A 20,174-nucleotide genomic window follows, 5' to 3' on the forward strand; every position below is an offset into this window, starting at 1 on the left:
AGATTTCTTAAGTCGCAGAGCAAAATTTCTGACTTTATCCATCACTTTCTTTTTCAGTCAAAACATTATCAACATTAGCACAGTACCTTTCATTTTGTTTTTAGAAATAATGTCACTTCATTGTGTAGAATTAAGTTATGGGTAATGGAGATTTTCACTCTTTTACATCAGGACTCTGGGCTGCCCTTTGCACAATTTCAATGTTTTCATCTTCAAGGAACTGCTTTACTCATTTGCTGGGTTACAGGAGGCTCCTGGCTGAAAATTGCTAGCGGACTGGGTGATGAACAAAGAGAAGAAACCACATGTTGCCAAAGTAGCTTCTAATAAACATTATATTAATTCTGTCATAGAGCTGTATGTGAAACTCAACTCCTGCCAAATGCTACCAAAGGCATCACACTTCCTTCTCCACCTTTCACTGACTTCTGCATATGCTTTAAGTCTTTCCCCAATTTGATGATGTACATGTGTTTCCCAACAGACCTAACTAAATTAAATTTCATCACAGAAGCGAAATTTGGACCAGTTTACGGTCCAAAAAAACATTCTCATCAGCAAAGGCTAGTCAAGCCTTTTGATTCTTTCTGCTGTTGAGAGGTTTGATCAACAGAGTTTTGATCAGTCATAATTCTCTTAAGTGTACTGTTGAAACACTGTACAACTGTACAGTGAGTAAATGGTGTGTAATTCCAGCTGCGTTGTAAACTCGACTGCCTATTGAGATTCTCTGCATTATCTGTATTTATCCTCTCATGCTTTTGCCTTTCAATGATGACCAGCCTTTTGGGGAGACTTAAATGAGTTAGGGACATTGTGAATTTTACACTGTAAGATCCTAGATTTGGAATGACCAACTTCTCTTGCTACGGCTGAAAAGCTCACCCCTTTGTCCTTCAAATGGACAACCTGCTGTCAGAGGTCTTCAGTCTCTTTAGACCAGTTACCATCTAGCAAAATCAGTGAAAACTGGATAGTTAGGCTACCAGTTAAATGGGGTTTAAACAGATACAGATACTTAAGGTAATTACCACTAGGTACCAGATTAACACCAATAAATGGGTTTTCTAATGTTGTTCTGTATTCTCATTTAAGTGTTCTCATTATGTCATTTAAGTTACACTGTTCTTCTGAATATATGTAATGCATAAAATATGAATACAACCATTCTATTACTTGTGTTTGGATCACTTTAAAGAGAGGACTTTAAAAAAGGACTGAGCTGAAGACCGAAATTTTGGAATTTGTAGGTTGTTCTGATTTCTACACTACATAATGCATAAAATCAGTGACCTTGACCAATGCTGATTTTGGACAGAAAAAACAAACAAAAAAACTTCAGACACAGCCACAGTGCAACCTGCCTACATGCAATGAAGTGTAAAAGTGTGGCAGAAAATAAAAGAGGTTAGGTTGGAAGGTGAAAGTGAGAAAAGGATAGACACAAAGCAGAGAGAGTGGGAATGAAAAAAAAAACAAGGAATAAATAGATATCGAAAGAGAATGCAGAGAGCTTGAGGGAGTGAGAAGAGAGAGAAAACACCACAGCATTGTCTTCCACACCTTCTAAAAATAGAAATTTGTTCAAAAAGTCTTCTTGGTGCGAGAGAGGGGTGAAAAATCACTTATCCAACAGTCCCTGGACTATCCCATTACCATGAGAGCCTAACTCCAAACATTTCACTTTACCACAGCTCGCGTGAAGCAAAGACGCTTGGAAATGATGCACTCGCAAAAGGAAGTGAGCATCTCCTCTTTTTACCTCTCTCCCCTCCGCCCTCATTAACTGGGCTCCTTTCCAATTCATTTAGGAAGCCCCGAGAGCCTGCCTTCCTCTGGAATTTACTGAAATGACACAACATTAGCAGATTTGCATATGCAAAACGGGTCAAGCAACAGGCACTCGCTGCTCAATTGACCTATTGCTTGTTGTGGCAAGCCGAGTTATTCCCGCGGAACAATTCTGTAACCAAGTGGGCGTCATGCGAGTGCCATCTGGGTAACACTTATTTAAGGCTGGCAGAAGTCCCGTGGCAGCCCGCCTGGCGAGGAGGAGGAAAGGGGGAATAAATTGCATCATTTACTTGACATCCATTTGCCGTCGTGCCCATTTAAAACCCATGACTAAATAATTTGGTTATTCGACTGCCAGTTACCACTGTCATCCAAATTGTGCGGTGTATGTGACACACGGCAAGACTGTCAGACGCACTGATAAAAGGACAGCTCTGTGATGTTTAACCATGCGAAAACACGTCTCTGTAAGCATATTTATAATTGTGGTGTATTTATACCGACGTATAGACTAGCGCTATGTTAGTGATGAACATATGATGAATGCTGTGATTATGAAAGCCAATGCATCTTAAGCCAAGCAAACATGTTCTAATAATGTCTTAGGTTTGGATCATCTAAACTTCAGGATGTAGATAACAGGAGGGGAAGAAAATGCAAAGTACACAATGGCTATGCTTTCAATGTTACATTGACCATTGAGGTTTTTGCTACTTTTTCCTCATTTAAGTCTTTGCTGTTTGTTTTGATTGCTTTTAATACAAAATTTGGTAGCGTTTACAAAATTTGAGCGTTTTTAACAAAGTGGTGAATAATTGCTCATATAACATAGGGTTATTTGAAATGCCTTTAGAGTTTTTCCAAATTTGGTTTTCATTTTTTTTTTTGCTAATTATTTTCCCAAATTCTTTATTTTTTCAGTTTACAATTTTCTGCATTACATACTCTTAATTTACAATTTTTCTATTAAATATTATTAAGATTTTTGTATTCTCGTTAAGAATTTATTAATATTATTATTGTTAGGAAACTTGATGTAAAAATTCAAAACATACATACAAGACCAACTGTGTAAGAAATGGTTAGACTAATTGATTATTAGCAATAGTAATACTTTCTCATGTGCATTCCACATGGTAATAAATTACTGTAGATTTCTTAAAATTAAACTATTAATATGACAGGGGGTTGTCTGTGTATGACAAAATGTTCTGACTTTATCCATCACTTTCTTTTTTTTCAGTCAAAACATTATCAACATTAGCACAGTACCGTTTCATTTTGTTTTTAGAAATAATGTCATCTTTACGGTTTAAAATTAGGGAAAGGGTGCTGGAGATTTTCCAATCAGGTTTACATCAGGACTCTGGGCTGCCCTTTTCATTATTTCAATGTTTTCATCTTCAAGGAACTGCTTTACTCATTTGCTGGGTTACAGGAGGCTTGTTGTCCTGACTGAAAATTGCTGGCTGATGGATCCTTTTCACAAACATGTTATGATACGTTTAACAGTCATCAGCATAATAAATCCTTTTTTGATTTTTTAAAATATTTTTACATTATATGCATTTATGTATGTAGTATATCATCTTTGCTTTTAATTACAAAAAACGAATTACAGCTTGTGCGAGGGGTTTCCAATGCAGTGTCTATGGGACAGGACAGTAAATTTTACGTTATTCTCTCCTCTGGCCACCGTCATCAGTCTCAAACAATTTTTTTCCTTTTTCTGAAATTCTTTATAAGGTCATCGTGGAGGGTTTTTTTTTTACTATTTGAGCTAATAAAATTGTAAAAAAATGATTTGTTAAACTCTCCCATCCACTGCGCTATAAGTTTTCCCAACTATGACGACTTCCGCTACTGAGAAACCCTGAAACGTGGAAAGGGTCTATTGGGTGATGAACACAGGGAGGAAACCACATGTTGCCAAAGGAGCTTCTGATAAAGTATTGTTAATTTCTTAAATTTATATTATTTATTTGACAGGTGGTTGTGAATTGTCTGTGTATACATGACATACATAATATTACAATATGACAATAAATGTTAAATGTAGTTTAATATGTGCATTAGGGCTGCACAATATATCAATTCAGCATCGATATCGTAATGTGTGTACCCACAATAGTCACATTGCATGGATATGTTGTGATTATAGTTGACCAAGAGCCACAGTTCAGAACACAAGATCTGTGAAGTCACTGCAGAGTTTCACTGTAACTGTGTGAATTGTTGTAATTAGCATGTTTTTAAGACCTAAGAGAAGTGTTTAGGCACAAAACATTTTACCAATTGAAAGTTTACTCAAGAATACTTGAATTATTTGTAGATGAAACACTTTGCAGAGTCATTTTTACATTTATATTAACATAAATCATACACCGTTTGTTTCACTTTTATCATTGCTTTATTGTATATATCTATGCTTGTAATTTGTTCATTACATTTTATGCATGATTCACGCCCTTACATAATCATCCCTATCAATAAAAATGAATACATTTGGTAACACTTTTTGGGACCAATACTCACTATTAACTAGTTTCGTATTAGTATGCAGGTTGAGATATTGGCTTCTTATTACTAATAATAAAGATTAAATTAGGAGTTTATGAAAGCAAAAGAGGTATAGTTCATAGTTTGCTAATAGAGAGAATTGATTCTTTCCAAATAGCGCTATTCAATTATTTGGTCAAATTGTATAGGATACAGTATATCGCAATATATAGCAGAAAAACAAAACATCTAAATTTTTTTTCCAATATCGTGCAGCCCTAATGTGCATATAAAAAAGCCATTTATTCATACAGTCGGCGATTTTCAAATTTGACAATTTTTTAAAATTCTGTTACACAACTAATTTCAGTTTTATGACTGGATTCTGGGATTACATTTATACTGTTTGTATCTCAGAAATGATAGGGCTTCCATTGCGAATACACCATAGGCCCTCAGTGCTTCCCACACATAGACTTTACTTCGGCGGGCCACCCAGGTATATTTAGTGACACATTTTTTTACTACTATTATTATCATCCTTTACACTTTTTTTTTTATCCACTCAATATAAACAAACATCCGCGAGCAATTTCTAAATCTACTAAAATGTACGGGATTTGGTTTTGCTTTCGTTTTCTAAGCTGTTGTTAATTTTACGAACACAGCAGTGAGAGCGATATTAAATAATTAATTCTTTATTCTAAACGACTCAGAAAAACTTTACTAAACACTCTGAGAGGACGAAATCCCATCGAAATTGGCTGCACAATTACACTTGTACACCATCAGAAATGGGTAAATCAACTCATTTGTCTTATTTTAAATAATCTACACGTTTGATTCTTAATAATTCTTAGTAATTATTACCATTTTTAGAGATATTGTCTGTTTTTATGCATTGTTTTTTGATGATGTCAATATATTCCATATTTTATACATTTAAAATGCTTTGGCAATACTGTACAAAATCTCATGCCAACAAAGCAACCTGAACTTAAATGAGAGATAAAGAGAAGGAGCTGTCAGTGGGTGCACATGGCTCCTGAATAGCACAAAACAGTGAATCTTTTTAAATTTAGGTCAACAATCTTTTTTTTTTTTTTTACCTTAACCCATTGAAAAGAAAAAGTTTAAAACAGACAATGATAAAATAGTGTTCAAAATCAAATTATGTTTTGTTTGTCGCATAGAGTTAACCATTTATGTGCTGCGGATAAAAGGTGGGTTTCAATCTGGTTACCACCGCAAGTATATTTCAAACCTGTGGGAAGCACTGGCCCTATATGCAATAAAATAAATGATAGATGATAAACTCAAAATACAGGTAAATATGGGCTGATATGATATTTCAATGGTGACTAAACCATTTAAAAATATATATATTAAAATAATCATTCACATGGTCACTATTATATTTAATGGACCACTTGTCACAATAAAAAGGTACAAAGTTTCTTACTGTTTCAGGAGGTTAAGGGACAGGTGATCGTAGACTCTACGATTAAATTCCTTTAGTCTTGTTGAGGTATCTGAAAACACAAATATATATATACATTATTGATCAGTGTTGCATGACTTATGAATATGAATCTTCAGAACTTTACTATCAATCAAAGAACAAATGAAAAAGCCTCTTCAATCTGAAATCAGTTCATCCATTTCTCATTAATCAAAGTTTAATTTGTTCTAACCATTACACTAAATCAAAGAAAACAAAAAAGTGGACTATAACCAATAAACTAAGTGATAAACCCTCTTCAAGAAAGTATCCATTCAATCACTGTAAACAAATGCATATCAAGTACACAGAAATGCACTCAAAATTCCCATCACGCCGCTCTATGATATTAAATCAAAAGATTGATTCTCTCAATTTCCAGCTTTGAAGTTCACTCGGCTTTGGCCAATTGATCACTCCACGCTTCAGAAGATCGTACATTATGCTCATTCATAACATCAAAATGCTTTTAGAGAAATATCCAGTAATCCCCAAGTACATTTCTCAGGCTTCTTTCTCAACACTTGCACTAGGAAAACAAAGAACCAACAAATGGTGCTTTATTGTTAGAACTGTTTTTTTAGAGGCTTGAATATCACCACCTGTTTGCCTAAGTATTACGCATTTGTAAAAGACAGCGCTTTTATTTTTGTCAGGCGATTTCTAGACCTGAAAATGTTCTCGTGAAATTTAATAATTATAACAGCAAGTTCACAACACAAAAATCATGACAGGGTTAATCTAAAATCTACGAGCATCATCTTTCAAACAGCATCTTGAGGTGAGATGACAATGACTCAAACCGATTCACTTTTAGTCGGTTTCTCAAAGCGGTGAGCAAAAAAGGCTGTACGTGCGCGCTTTCATGTGAACGAGGATTGCTGCCGAGTTGAGCGTTTAAGATAATTACCGTGCTTTCATAATGATCCGTCCAATAAGGCCTTACATATATCAAATAAACAAGCAACAACACGTCAATTAAGACCACCCGAATTGCTTCGAAGTTCAAACCAGCAAATAGGCCACATTTTGGTATAAACACACATACAGATGTAAACAGAAGATCAAAGAAAACTTCCATCGGTTATTCCTCCTTTGAATTCATTTGAACATTCAATTGGAAAAAAAAAGAAAAAACAAGAAACCTTCTCGCAAAAACTAATTAACATGCATGCTATGATAAGGTAATTAGTACTCGAGCCGTTTTCCTGATTAAACATACTCTAATTGAGAGCACGCTGCTATTGAGAGGGAGGAAAAAAACTCTATTCCCTTGGAGGGCACTTAAACGGTGTCCCTTTTACAAACACGTAAGCAGAGACAATATGACTCAAAGGCTCAGACAAAACACTTGTTAATTAACAGTCAACAATATTGGCAACTTCTCTAACTTTTATCAACCATTTTTCTCTTTTTAACAATTCATTTTAAAGAATACTTTCAACACAATGTCTTTAAGATGCTACTCTAGCGGCTTGGCAAGTCTACATTAAATTCATTTAATTTTTGTCTATTGATTCAAAATCAGGGTCACACCACCAAACACATATATCTCCCTCTGTATTCTTTAACCTATATAGTAGCCATTCATTATGTCTGCTATGTATCCAGTAAAAATGTTGGCAGGACAAGTGAAGAACTGAACTACTGGCCTGATAAAAAAATATATATCCTTATTGTTGAGCTTTGGCAGATGATGGAAGGGCAACAAATTTCCATGGAAATTCTTTTGTCAGGGTGAAGTATGGATCTGAGATCATACCAAAGTCAAGAGCCAGTGATGTGATGTTCTAAAACCCTCATGATGAGGCATCCAGCAACGTTTATACATTTATCGTATATATTTATGTTATTTGATGCAGAAACACTGCTCTAATTGGAGAACCATAGAGGTTAGGATGTGTAAATCCTTAACTGGCTCTGTGAAAAACAATGATGTAAACTAAAGATGCCTTAAAAACATTGATTTAAACAGATCAACACAGATGGCTTTGTAGCTTCTGTAATTATGAATGACTTCTGTGAGTGGTATTATTCATGAATTCATATATTTTATAATTTCATAACATGAAACAGGGCGTTACGGTGGCGCAGTGGGTAGCACAATCGCCTCACAGCAAGAAGATCACTGGTACAAGCCTCGGCTGTATGGGTCAGTTGGCATTTCTGTGCGAAGTTTGCATGTTCTCCCCATGTTCGTTTGGGTTTCCTCTAGGTGCTCCGGTTTCCCCTCCAGTCCAAAGGCATGCACTACTGGTGAAATGGGTAAGCTAAATTGTCCGTAATCTATGTGTGTGAATGAGTGTGTATGGATGTTTTCCAGTGATGGGTTGCAGCTGCGTGAAACATATACTGGATAAGTTGGCGGTTCATTAAGCTGTGGCGACACCAGATAAATAAAGGGACTAAGCCGAAAAGAAAATGAATGAATGAATGATAAAATAAAACAAAATTAAACTAAATAGAATTAATAGTAATCATCATAAAATGAATAAAGCAAGAAAATGTATATTTTAAAAAATAGAATTAAATAAAATTAGAAGAAAAAAAAAAAATCTACCTAAAGAAATCTGAAACCCCACCTGACTATTGAGCCCTTGCATATTAAAGCACATGACAAATCACACACAAAACATAAATCTACCATATGCATTTCCTGCACGAAGCAGCTTTTCCGGCTGTTCAATTGAATTCAATTATCAATATAACAAAAAAAAAAAAGATTGTAAAGAATTATTGCACATTATGCTCGACATAAACGACAACAAATGCTGTGATTCAAATTCCTGGAAAGAGCAGCCTCCTCCAGCTTGAGGATTGTCTGTAAAATTCGGCATTGGCTGCTGCTCTTCAGGGCTGGATCACTGGGAAACTGATCCAGCGAGCTGATCCCGGCTCAGCTGTCAACTTCACAGCTGGCATAAAGGGACTTGTGAGTATCACACCATTTCAACATTTAATCCAGCCTCTAATCCAATCCGTTGGATTTACAATCCAATAAAAGGACAGCCAGGGTGACAATAAACCAACTACAGTATTTCAAGGGTTTTTAAAAAAAACAGACCTTTCTTAATGTGCAGACCATCCTGATCACTAAAATATTGTGCATGAATTCAAACTGTTTTCATTCAATTTTGCTACATTGATTTGAATATACTGTAAATACAGAATACTACCAGCCAAACTTTTGGACACAATCAAGTTACCCAGATTTGATATAAAGGCTCATGCTTAAAAAACTTGAAATTAGATTGTCAGATTAGATTTTAAAGAGAAAGAAAGATATGAATGGATGTATGGATGAATAAATGAATCCTAACTTTTGACTGGTGGTGTACAAAACAAACAAATAATTCACAAATAAATGTGCCGAAACTTTGACTGATAGTGTAAAAAGATACAGCAAATAAATAAATAAATAAACATTTATTTATAGTTTTTATAATGTTGTATTAATGGGGAATGGAGGGAAATTAAACAGATTAATAGTTTAATTTGACTTTTATTCAAAAAGGATGCATCTAAATGAAAGTGATAGTAAACCCTATAAACAATTTCTGAAAGATCATGAGGAATCAAGTAATGATACTGCATTTCCAGCTTTGCCAACAAAGAAAAAAAAAATCTGCTTTCTTAACTATATTCAAATAGAAAACATTCATGTTGCCATATAGAAGTGCATGTGGTTTAATGTCACTCTACATGTTTTTAGAAAGATAAATTTGTAACTTTTTAATCATTCTATCATCTAAATTCTCTGAGTGACATATTTAAAAGTAAAAATTGGCAACATCACTCCTACTTCGATAATTTGCCTGCTAGTATAAAAATGAAAAAGTGCTTGGATTCCACTGTGACTGAGGCGATAACAACAAGCTATAATTAACTCTAAACTCTATACTAGCGCACACTGACAGTGTCCAGAGTTGCCATCGAAACAAGAGCTTGTCTGCATCCTCATCCTCCCCATGTACAGTCGGCCTTTCCAGCCAGACAGCCCACCATGGAAGCTACACGCTAAAGCAGGACAACAGCTGCCCAATCACACAGCAAGAAACGGGACGCAGCAATCTCTACCCCACGTTCTGAAACTTCACACATTATTCGCCACTCTGTCTTCAACCTCGACGATTCTCAGATTACAGTTCACTTAAGTGCACTTTACCTCAGTGAAGTAACATGTTAATAACCTTTCTGTCCCAAAACCACCGCACACATCTGAGTCATCATGCTCTTTTGCTTGATTGCGAGTAAATCTGAAAATACGAGCTAGAATGTGCACTCTTTTACTGTAATACAATGACAGAAGCACATTTTGCACACATCTATTTTTAGATCATTTATTTCCTTTTTTTTTTTGTAAGAAATATAACATGCACTCAAAAAAAAATACATATTTGCTGTAACTTAATTTAACTACACACATATTTCCGCACATTTCAGTTATCTGATTCCATCTTAATTTATTTACTTTAAACCAGTTACATCAAATACACTTAATTTGAACTAGAGCTGCACGATATATCGTTTCAGCATCGATATCACAATGTGATCATTCGCAATAGTCACATCGCGAGTATACACAATGTTGAGTCTGGAATATAATTTATCATTTCGCAAGTGTTTTCTGAGGTGTGTGACTGTGTGAGGTTTTTAAAAGGATTGAGGCATAAAAAAGTGTATCATTTGTAACTTAAAAAAAAAATTGTAACAATTAATTTTATTAAATCGTTTATAGAACGAAGACAGTGCAGTATTGTTTTACATTTGATTATTCAATTACTGTATACCTGAATACATTTTGACTCTTCAAAAAATAATCTATGCTTGTAGATTGTTTGTTACAGGTTACGCACCCCCGATGAATCATCCCAATCAATCTAAAATGATAAATTCTTTCCAGTTTTTCCAACTCATCTAGAGAGATTGTATTCATATTAGGCATAGGCTGGTATACGATTCTGATGGTATGATAACCTTGGATTACATTTCACAGTATTGTGATCACTACTCTAAAGTATATTCTTTTTAAAGGTCTGGGTAAAAACTAAAACTTTTCCCCTTGAACACAATATATTCTATATACATGTCAGGCTAAACAAATCAAATGAATCATTGAACTCTGCTGTCTTCATTTATTTCAAAAACACAGATTTCTTTACAATTTAAAATGGCATCTTTGGATATCTTTTCTGCTAGAGATAGTGTTGTCCTAAAAAAACAAATAAAAATGTCAATAAAAAAATCTTACACATACCTTAGGAACGGTATCGCTGAAAATTTTAGCATTTTAAACCTTGACTTTTCCAAACCGCGGTACACCCTGAAAACGGTTATTCCAACTGTTATTTTTTCCAATATTGTGAAGCCCTAATTTGAATTCTCTTGAAAATAATTTACTCTTGTTGACAAACTCTGACAAATCTCTCTTTACTTAAAACATTCACTACACAACAAATGTCCAATTCCTAATGCTAGCAAACAACATCCACTACTCACCAGTTAGTCATACAACCAACTGATATTAATGTCGTCCCAACACAAAGTTATTAAGTTAACTATTTTTATATTTTTACAGATTTAGGTGGATTCAACAAAATAATAATAATTTGTAAATTCTTTAGGAATGGTCTTGTTTCAGTTTGTTTCAGACACGTAACTTGAACTAGGGCAAACATTAGTTTTACTATATATATATATATATATATATATATATATATATATATATATATATATATATATATATATATATATATATAACACATATATACACATATATATATATATACACATACATACATACATAGTTGAAGTCAAAATTATTAGCCCCCTTGGAATTTGTTTTTCTTTTTTAAATATTATATTTTTAAATATTTTAAATAGTTCACAGTATATCTGATAATTTTTTTCTTCTGGAGAAAGTCTTATTTTATTTTGGCTAGAATTAAAGCAGTTTTATTTTTTTTAAACCATTTTAAGGTCAAAATTATTAGCCCCTTTAAGCTTTTTTCGACTGTCTACAGAACAAACCATCGTTATACAATAAATTGCCTAATTACCCTACCCTGGCTAGTTAACCTAATTAACCTAGTTAAGCTTTTAAATGTCACTTTAAGCTGAATAGAAGTGTGTTGAAAAATATCTAGTAAAATATTATGTATTCCTCATGGTGAAGATAGAATAAATCAGTTATTAGAAATGGGTTATTAAAACTATTCATGTTCAGAACAGAAATTGGGGAAAATAAACAGGGGGGCAAATAATTCAGGGGGCTAATAATTCTGACTTCAACTGCATATCTACCGGTCAAATGTTTGAGGCAAGTTTTTATTTTTTCATGCTTTTTTAAAAGAAAATCATTCTGTTCATCATGGTGGCCTTTATTAAATATAAAAAAAAATAAATGAATCAAAAAAAAAGTTAAATATTTATTTAAATGGTAAATAACTCTTAAAATTATTGAAATTATTAATTCCAGTCATTTTTGCTTTTATTACTATTAATAATAATAGTAACAATAATAATAATAAGTGAAAATTCATCTTTAAAATCCTTGGAATAATTATTTTAATTAAATTATAAGCTACTTTTGAACAGTTTGTTTATAGTGCAATAACAATTCACAATTTTACAATTAGTGCTGTATATTTTATGAAATAAACGCAGCCTTGGTGAGCAGGATAAGCTTCTTTTAAATCATTTAAAAATATTACTGACCCCAAACCTGACCGGTAGTGTATAGATACAATTTATTTTTTTAAATAAAAGACATGGTAGAAGATTTGTATTTTCTTTGTACATTAGTGTACCCTCATTATGTTATAAAATAGGTAAAATTGGGCGCCATTGATCACCAAGGCCAAAAAAAAATTAAGAAAAGTTCAGCCAGTGCTTTTAATCCCAGGTCAGTCTGCGTTTGCAGAGGTCCATTTCTGCATAAGTGAGCACACAAACTCCAGTGGCTGTTCAAACAGTCTTTACTCTCTCCCTCTGTCTTTGTCTCTCCCTCTCAGGCAGCTCATGACAACGGCCCAGCAGCAGCACTGTTTGATCTCCAGTGTTTTCCTTAATCTGGGTTGTCAAGGTTCGCTTGTTGGAGGCTGTTTACTTTACTTCTCCTACAAAAAAAGCATCTCTCTTTTTTTTTTTTTTGTCTTCTCCTTCCCTCAGACAATGACTAATCCAAAGAACTGAGCCTTACTAACGCTAGCTGTTAAAGCTGCTACTGCTTCCTATTTTAAAGTGTGAATTGAAAAGAAATGTAAAAATATATTATAATCAGTGAGGGTGGGGGGATAAATATTACTATTGAATAAATACTATAATATATATAATGGTAAATATTACAATTAATGAGTAGCACTTTCGGTTTATAAACTTTTTTTTATTACAGCCATAATAAACATGCACACACATACTGCACACAACTGCAAAAACGTATTCCTAGCCACTTTTGATAAATTAATCAATGCTAATAACAGTAAACAATTCAATTAGTGAAAAGCAGTTTTAGTGTATAACATTTTTATTAGAAACATAATACACATGCACAAAAGGTTTATTTATTTCCATGCATAATAAAATACAAAAATTAAAGTACATTAACCGATTTACATTTATATATCTATGCAAAACATGCTAAAGCATAACACTTTACAGCATGTAACAAAAATTAGCATTTATGTGATATTTTCCCTGTTTGTTCTATTACATAACCTCCAACACGAAATAATAAATAAGTATAGTACTGAATAAATAATACTTCATTCAGTTTATTAATAAAATTGCATTTGACTATTTTTTTCTATTTGACTTGAATATGTGTTTGCCTAAACAAACATGTGGGCTAATTATAAACATAAGAAAAATGATAAAAGCTGACATTTCATACAATAGATAAGTGTTATTTTATTCTGCGTTGAAGTGCCACACAACATGCAGTTAAAAGTTTGTTTCTCGATGTTTTGTAACTTTTGCTAGACTTTTATCAAGTTAACAGTTATCCACCGGTTATGTTTTTCCTCGTCGGAAAGTATCATTACTGACACTTGTTACAACACAGTCTTGTTGAAAACCAGATTCGCTCGAACTACACTTCGGCTGTATCTCAACCCATGAAAATGAGTCTCAAGCCAGCGTTTGTTTAAAACTGACAGGCGCGTTTGATACCCATATGATGCTCACGACTGCTGTCTAGTTAGGGCTACTCGCTAGGTTTTGAAACACAGTCTGAAGTAACTTTAATTCTGAAAGCTTCTGCACTTAACGCCAGAGCCCAACCGGATGATAGAGCGCGCTGAACTTTTTTAATACAATAAAAAAGTGTTGAGATATTCTGAACAATCTCCATTAGAGCTAACAATGCTTTATTAAACTCCAAGCGAAGAGTCGCAGCAGCAGAAGTTTGTTTGTGGTTGAGGGAACACGTGGGGAAAAGACCCCTATTCAACCGAAAGAAATCTCGGCTCGCAAACTTTTACGCCACCGATAACGAGCGCAACGCGATTTCAGTCCAATCGTTTCTACGCGTCACGTCACACCACAACTGTCACACGTCTGTAAACACATGTTGTTGTTTCCACAAACAAAACTCAACAGCGTAACAACTTGCTAGCCACAGAGCTAACTTCTGAAAAAAGTAACCAAACGCTACAAATGAAACCCATCTCTCCGACAGCAGTTATTTCACACGCGGTCAGTAATGTTGCTTGTTAATTTGCTTTATAGCCCGTTACAAACAGTGAGCGAACAATTAGATAACAAAGACAAACTGTCCTTATAACGTTAACGTTACCTGCAGAATGCTGGAGGATAGTGAACTTACCAGGGTTTGACAGAGACGCGGAAATTTCTGAAGATAACAAATTCAACTCTTCACGCGATTCTGTATACCACGCGCGCGTGCTATACAACACACTGTAAATAACCAACAAACATATCACTCCGCCAGCGGTACTAACTTCAGCTGCAAACAACGTACTGCGAGCAACGCTGCCGCTTCGGGTCCGTTTCACGCAGCCTTTCTCCACGGAGCTGCCTCGGATGTTATTACACTTTATCGCGTCTTACACACACACACTCACACACTAAAAAAGAGAGACAATCGCGGATTTGGATGTTGTTATTTTTTTATGTTCTACGACCGTTGACGTCACATCCACCTGCTTGCTGGGTAAACAACATTGCAGATCTTCGCGCTGCAAAACAAAAGTGTGTCAAAAAGTCACAGATAGGTACCTTTACTTAGAATAGAGATAGCGGAGTCGTTTTTCCACTCACGACATACTTCTATAACAGATTCGCTTGCTAGGCAGTTCGGATATGGTGCACATACAGAATTTCTGTCTGATTATCCTCGAAATTGTCCAATGAAGCGAGACAAGGTGGGGGTGAAAGTTCAGGAGAAGGACAACCCATAAAGATGAGGAGTGCAGAGAATGTGGGATTTAATACTACAGTTTAAATATCATTATCTACTCAGTGCTTATATAGGATTCATCAGATTTAGATTTAGCTGAATTCACATAATGTGTTAAACAAGAGTCTACATAGCCTACTTGCCTTTGCATGTTTATATGTGCAACCTCTTATATAGGCTTAAACACACACACACACACACACACACACGAATATAAATGTAGCTATAGCTGTTGTGTGATGCTTTGTGTAAGTTATGTATGTTACATACTACCTCCCTGTATATTATTAAGACTCTGTCACTTTATATTTATCATACAAGCTTTTTGCACTATATACTGTTGTGCATTATTATTGTTAATAATATTATTAAGACACTGTCTCTTTATCATATTTACAAGCTTTTTGCACTATATACTGTTTTGCAGTGTACTGTACTTTTGCACTATATACCGTTTTGCATTATAATGCACTTTTATCACTATAAACTGTATTGGGCGTAGCAACCGGGGACGACGGGGGGATACGTCCTCCTCACTTTTAGAGACAAACCATTTAGAAACTGGTGATTAATAATTATATGAACGTATGATCTCATACAGCCGTCCCCCGCACTTTTAAAATGTCTGCACGGTGGTGCAGTGGTTAGCATAATCGCCTCACAGCAAGAAGGTTGCTGGTTCAAGCCTCGGCTGGGTCAGTTGGCGTTTCTATGTGGAGTTTGTATGTTCTCCCCGTGTTTGCATGTGTTTCTTCTGGGTGCTCCAGTTTCCCCCACAAGTCCAAAGACATAGGCTATAGGTGAAGTGGGAAGGCTAAATTGTCCGTAGTGTATGTGTGTGGATGTTTCCCAGTGATGGGTTGCAGCTGGAAGGGCATCCACTGCATAAAACATATGCTGGATAAGTTGGCGGTTCACTATATACTGTTTTGCATTATATTTGCACTATATACCTTTAAGATTATACTGTACTTTTTGCACTATATAATGTTCTGCATTATACTGTATTTTTGCACTATATACCGATTTGCATTATACCGTTTTGCACTATATTGTACTTTTTACTCTATATACTGATTTGCATTTAATCATTTTGCATTATACTGTACTTTTTGCACTACAGTATATACTGTTCTGCATTATACCATGTTGCATTATGCTGTACTTTTTGCACTATATAATGTTTTGCATTGTGCACTATATACTGTTTTGCATTATACCATTTTGCATTATACTGTACTTTTTTGCACTATATACCATTTTGCATTATATCCTACTGTTTGCACTATTTACTGTTTTGCATCTGCACAACTCTGGTTTGCACTCCTTGCCATGTGCCCTTAAATATAATTGTGTTGTTTACAAATTTTTATTTTTACTTATATTTTTGGATTATATTATATGTGTTATTGTATTTATTATAAAATTCTACTTTTTGTATTAATATTAAATGTTGGCAGCTAGAGAGTAACGCAATTTCAATTCTCTGTATGTCCTGTACATGTGGTTGAACTGACAATAAAGCTGACTTTGACTTGACTGCATGTCTCAGTACAGCTGAATGCATAAATATTATAATATTTTTGGAAATATTTAAAAAAGCTTTAACACATCCTGTCCACAATGATAGCTATTTTATTGAACTAACCCTGAAATAAATTTCAAGAAGAATCCCAAAGGTCATTCTCAGATAAATCTGTATACAGTGAACAAAGTTATCTTAAGTGTAAAGTGAGCCTATATATAATTTGATCACTTGTTTAAAAAAGAAAGAAATAAGGAGAGAAGAAAATATAATCATTGGTCGGTTCAATAGGCCGGTTATTGTTCGGTGTGAGCAGCATTAATCTGAGATCTCGCTGTCCTTGATCAAGGACTGAAAACACAGTTCAAGTAATTGTGAAAGACGGTGTCTCTTTATGGGCCCAAATGAACGTGTTTGACGGAGAGATAGCGCCACCCTCTGGAGTATTACGTCTCCTGCAGGATTTACTCCGAACGCAGTACAAATAAACAGGGAAACAGTGGATGGTAACAATAGAAATACATTTAATATAAAGTTTAAAAATAGTGGAAATTTTTTTAAAGGTATTACTGTCAAAAACTGGGGTTTTCAATCATCAAAAGATTAAAAGTGTTGTGTAAATTTTAATAATTATGTCATGCACTGAAAAAGAAATCATTTAAAGATGATTCCTTGGATATACAATTTTTTTAGTTAAGTTGTTGCAAACAATTTATTTGGTCCGAATGAAAACAAACTAATTAAGTTGAACATTACTCAATTATATTTTTTTTGTTTGAATTCAACACATAAATTGTTTTCGAGCAATTTTGTAGACTTCATTTTTTTTTCAGTGTAAAAATAATTACACTGTAAAATGCTGGGTTCCACACAATTCCTTCATGTTGTCACAACAAAAATCAATTAAGTAAACTTAACCGTTTTAACAAATTTAAGTGGATTGAACATAAAACAATTAAGTTATTCCAAAAAAAACTAAGAATTGTTTTGTTTAACTCATTTTAAATAAGTAGTTCAAACAATCAGCAAAAGTTATTTTTAAGTGTGTTTGCTTATATTTCTAATGAATAATAAAATGATTATCTTTAATTAATAATTAGATGACATATTAAAATACTTCTTAAAATACTTAAAGGATCACTCTGCAGCTCTAAAATATCAATTAATTGTAATTTCTTTATACTTGTCACTATCCTATTGTCACGCCTGACGTGTGGTGCAAGGAGTGAAACAAATGTGAGGATCCAAATGCAGTCTTACGGGTTTATTGAACTCAAAATAAAATGTAAACAAAACACGAACAGGGAGAACACTCAGACATCCTGGAAGTAACGTAAGCGAATGACCACAAATGGGTTGACAAAAGAACTGTATATACACTGTAAAAATGCTGGATTCTACACAATCGATTTGTGTTGGGGCAACATGCATGAATTAAATTAGATTGCTTTTTTTTTTTTTTTTTTACAAATTTAGGTGGATTGAACATAAAACAATTAAGTTGTCCCAAAAAATAATCCAAGAATTGTGTTGTTTCAGCTCATTTTACATACGTAATTTAAACAAATGGTGAAAATCCTTATTTAAGTGTAGTGCAAACAGTTATCAACATGATCAAGGTAGACAATAACTACGGTATTTAATAAGAGACAACTCAAATGAATGATCATAACAAATGAAAACATAAAACTGAACAAAACACCAACAAAACAGGGACCATTACACCTATATACTACTGCATTTTACATTCTTTAAAATGAAAAGGAATGCAGATCACTTATTCTTTTACATTTTTATACTGGTCAGAATAAGTATGTTGTATCAATTTTATGTAAATATTTAATGTAAATAAAGCAATTTTATGTTAAATAAATTTGCTGAATGATGATAGAACACTTTTTTCACACATTTGAGATTTTATTTTTTACTAAAGTAATATGAATTATTTAACATTTCAGTAACTTGCATTTATTATGCTTTTTGTGCAAATAAACCCACTTTCCTCCCCTTCATTTACTTTGATGCAGACACCAAAACAAAATATCTTGTCTTTGAGCACATCAGACCACCAAAAAAAGATTTAAAGTACATGGCAGGCAAACTAAATGTTAACACGGCCATTTAACATTGATAAGATATCCTAAACAACTCATATTAGTCTGTCTATGCTTCAGAAATAATTTTAGCAATAAAATTTCTTGTGATCTCAGAAATTCTCTAAAATCCGTGTACCTCCATAAACAGTGATTTTGACATTAGCAGAGCACAAGGAGAGGCATTGCAATGCTTTGTCCCAGGACATATTACTAACAGTATGAATTGTAATGTCAAGGGGCGTCACTGGCCTATATTCATATCCAGAAAAACTGCACGCCTGCAGGCATGAGACGGATACATCAATCACAGACACACCCTTCATGGAGATCTACTCACTTTGACTTATTTTTCTACTTCATGTCCACTGCAAGTAGCCAAGTATATATTCAAGAAACAAATTCAGGAAAGCCAAATTCTGGAATAGTTTTGTAAAAAAAAATGAAAGGGATAGATTACCTGAAAATAAAAAAAATGTACTTACCATCACCCTCAAGTGGTTCAAAATTAATTTTCTTTCTTCTGTTGATTACAAAAGAAGATACTTTGAAGAATGTTGAATATTGTAAGACACAGTATTCCGCAGTGTTTTTTTTTCCCTATGGATGCCAAAGTAAAACATTCATTAATTTTTCATTTATTAATTTTTTTTATTTGAACATTCTAAGGTGTACAGTTTTTCTAATCAAATCACTTTTATTGTCACATCATCAGCAGTGCGTGTGCTATGATAAGTGAAAAGTGCTGGCTCCAGACAGTGCAAAGTACAGACAGTGTAAAAACAACAACATACTCCCAAAAAACAAGACAATGCACAATTGGCAATGTTGACAGTAATACTTAGAAACAATGAATAGGTGTACACATTGTAGGCAGTATTGTTTTATATGGATTGGTTAAAGTGCAGTGCATGCTACATCTTTTCTTCAGATAAACAAACATATAAAGTAGTTCCAGGCAACTCTTCAGTGCATTACAGTTCTATATCACTACACCAAATGTTTTCAGTTATTTCATAGCTTAAAACAGACTTATAAAATAGATTATGAAATTGACAATCTAAAAACATAACAATATTTTACTTGTCTAGAAAATACTTCTTGATTTTAGAAGACGAGACAAAAAATTTATCAGCCACAACCCATCTCTGGGAAACATACACACACACTCATTCACACTCATACACTACAGACAATTTAGCTTACCCAATTCACCTGTGCCTCATGTCTTTGGACTGTGGGGGAAACCAGAGTACCCAGAGGAAACCCATGTGAACGCAGGTAGAACATGCAAACTCCACACAGAAACAGCAACTGACCCAGCCGAGGCTCGTATCAGCAACC

The 20,174-nt window shown here is 34.1% G+C and overlaps 1 protein-coding gene across 3 annotated transcripts in view; it reads right to left on the reverse strand.

Annotated features, from left to right (window-relative positions):
• foxp1b (forkhead box P1b) overlaps nucleotides 1–14,903 on the reverse strand; it is a 287,035-nt gene extending 272,132 nt beyond the window's left edge. Inside the window, exons 1-2 of one of the 3 annotated variants that reach the window (XM_056460382.1) lie at nucleotides 14,619–14,903; nucleotides 5,756–5,825 (exon numbers count right to left, since the gene is read on the reverse strand). The gene's annotated coding sequence lies outside the window, so the exon portion shown is untranslated. The remainder of the gene's footprint in view (nucleotides 1–5,755; nucleotides 5,826–14,618) is intronic. The other 2 variants (XM_056460381.1, XM_056460375.1) reach the window with 2 other exon arrangements.
• Nucleotides 14,904–20,174: the final 5,271 nt, after the last annotated feature.

This window comes from Danio aesculapii, chromosome 6, assembly GCF_903798145.1.
Source record: "Danio aesculapii chromosome 6, fDanAes4.1, whole genome shotgun sequence".
NCBI lineage: Eukaryota > Metazoa > Chordata > Actinopteri > Cypriniformes > Danionidae > Danio > Danio aesculapii.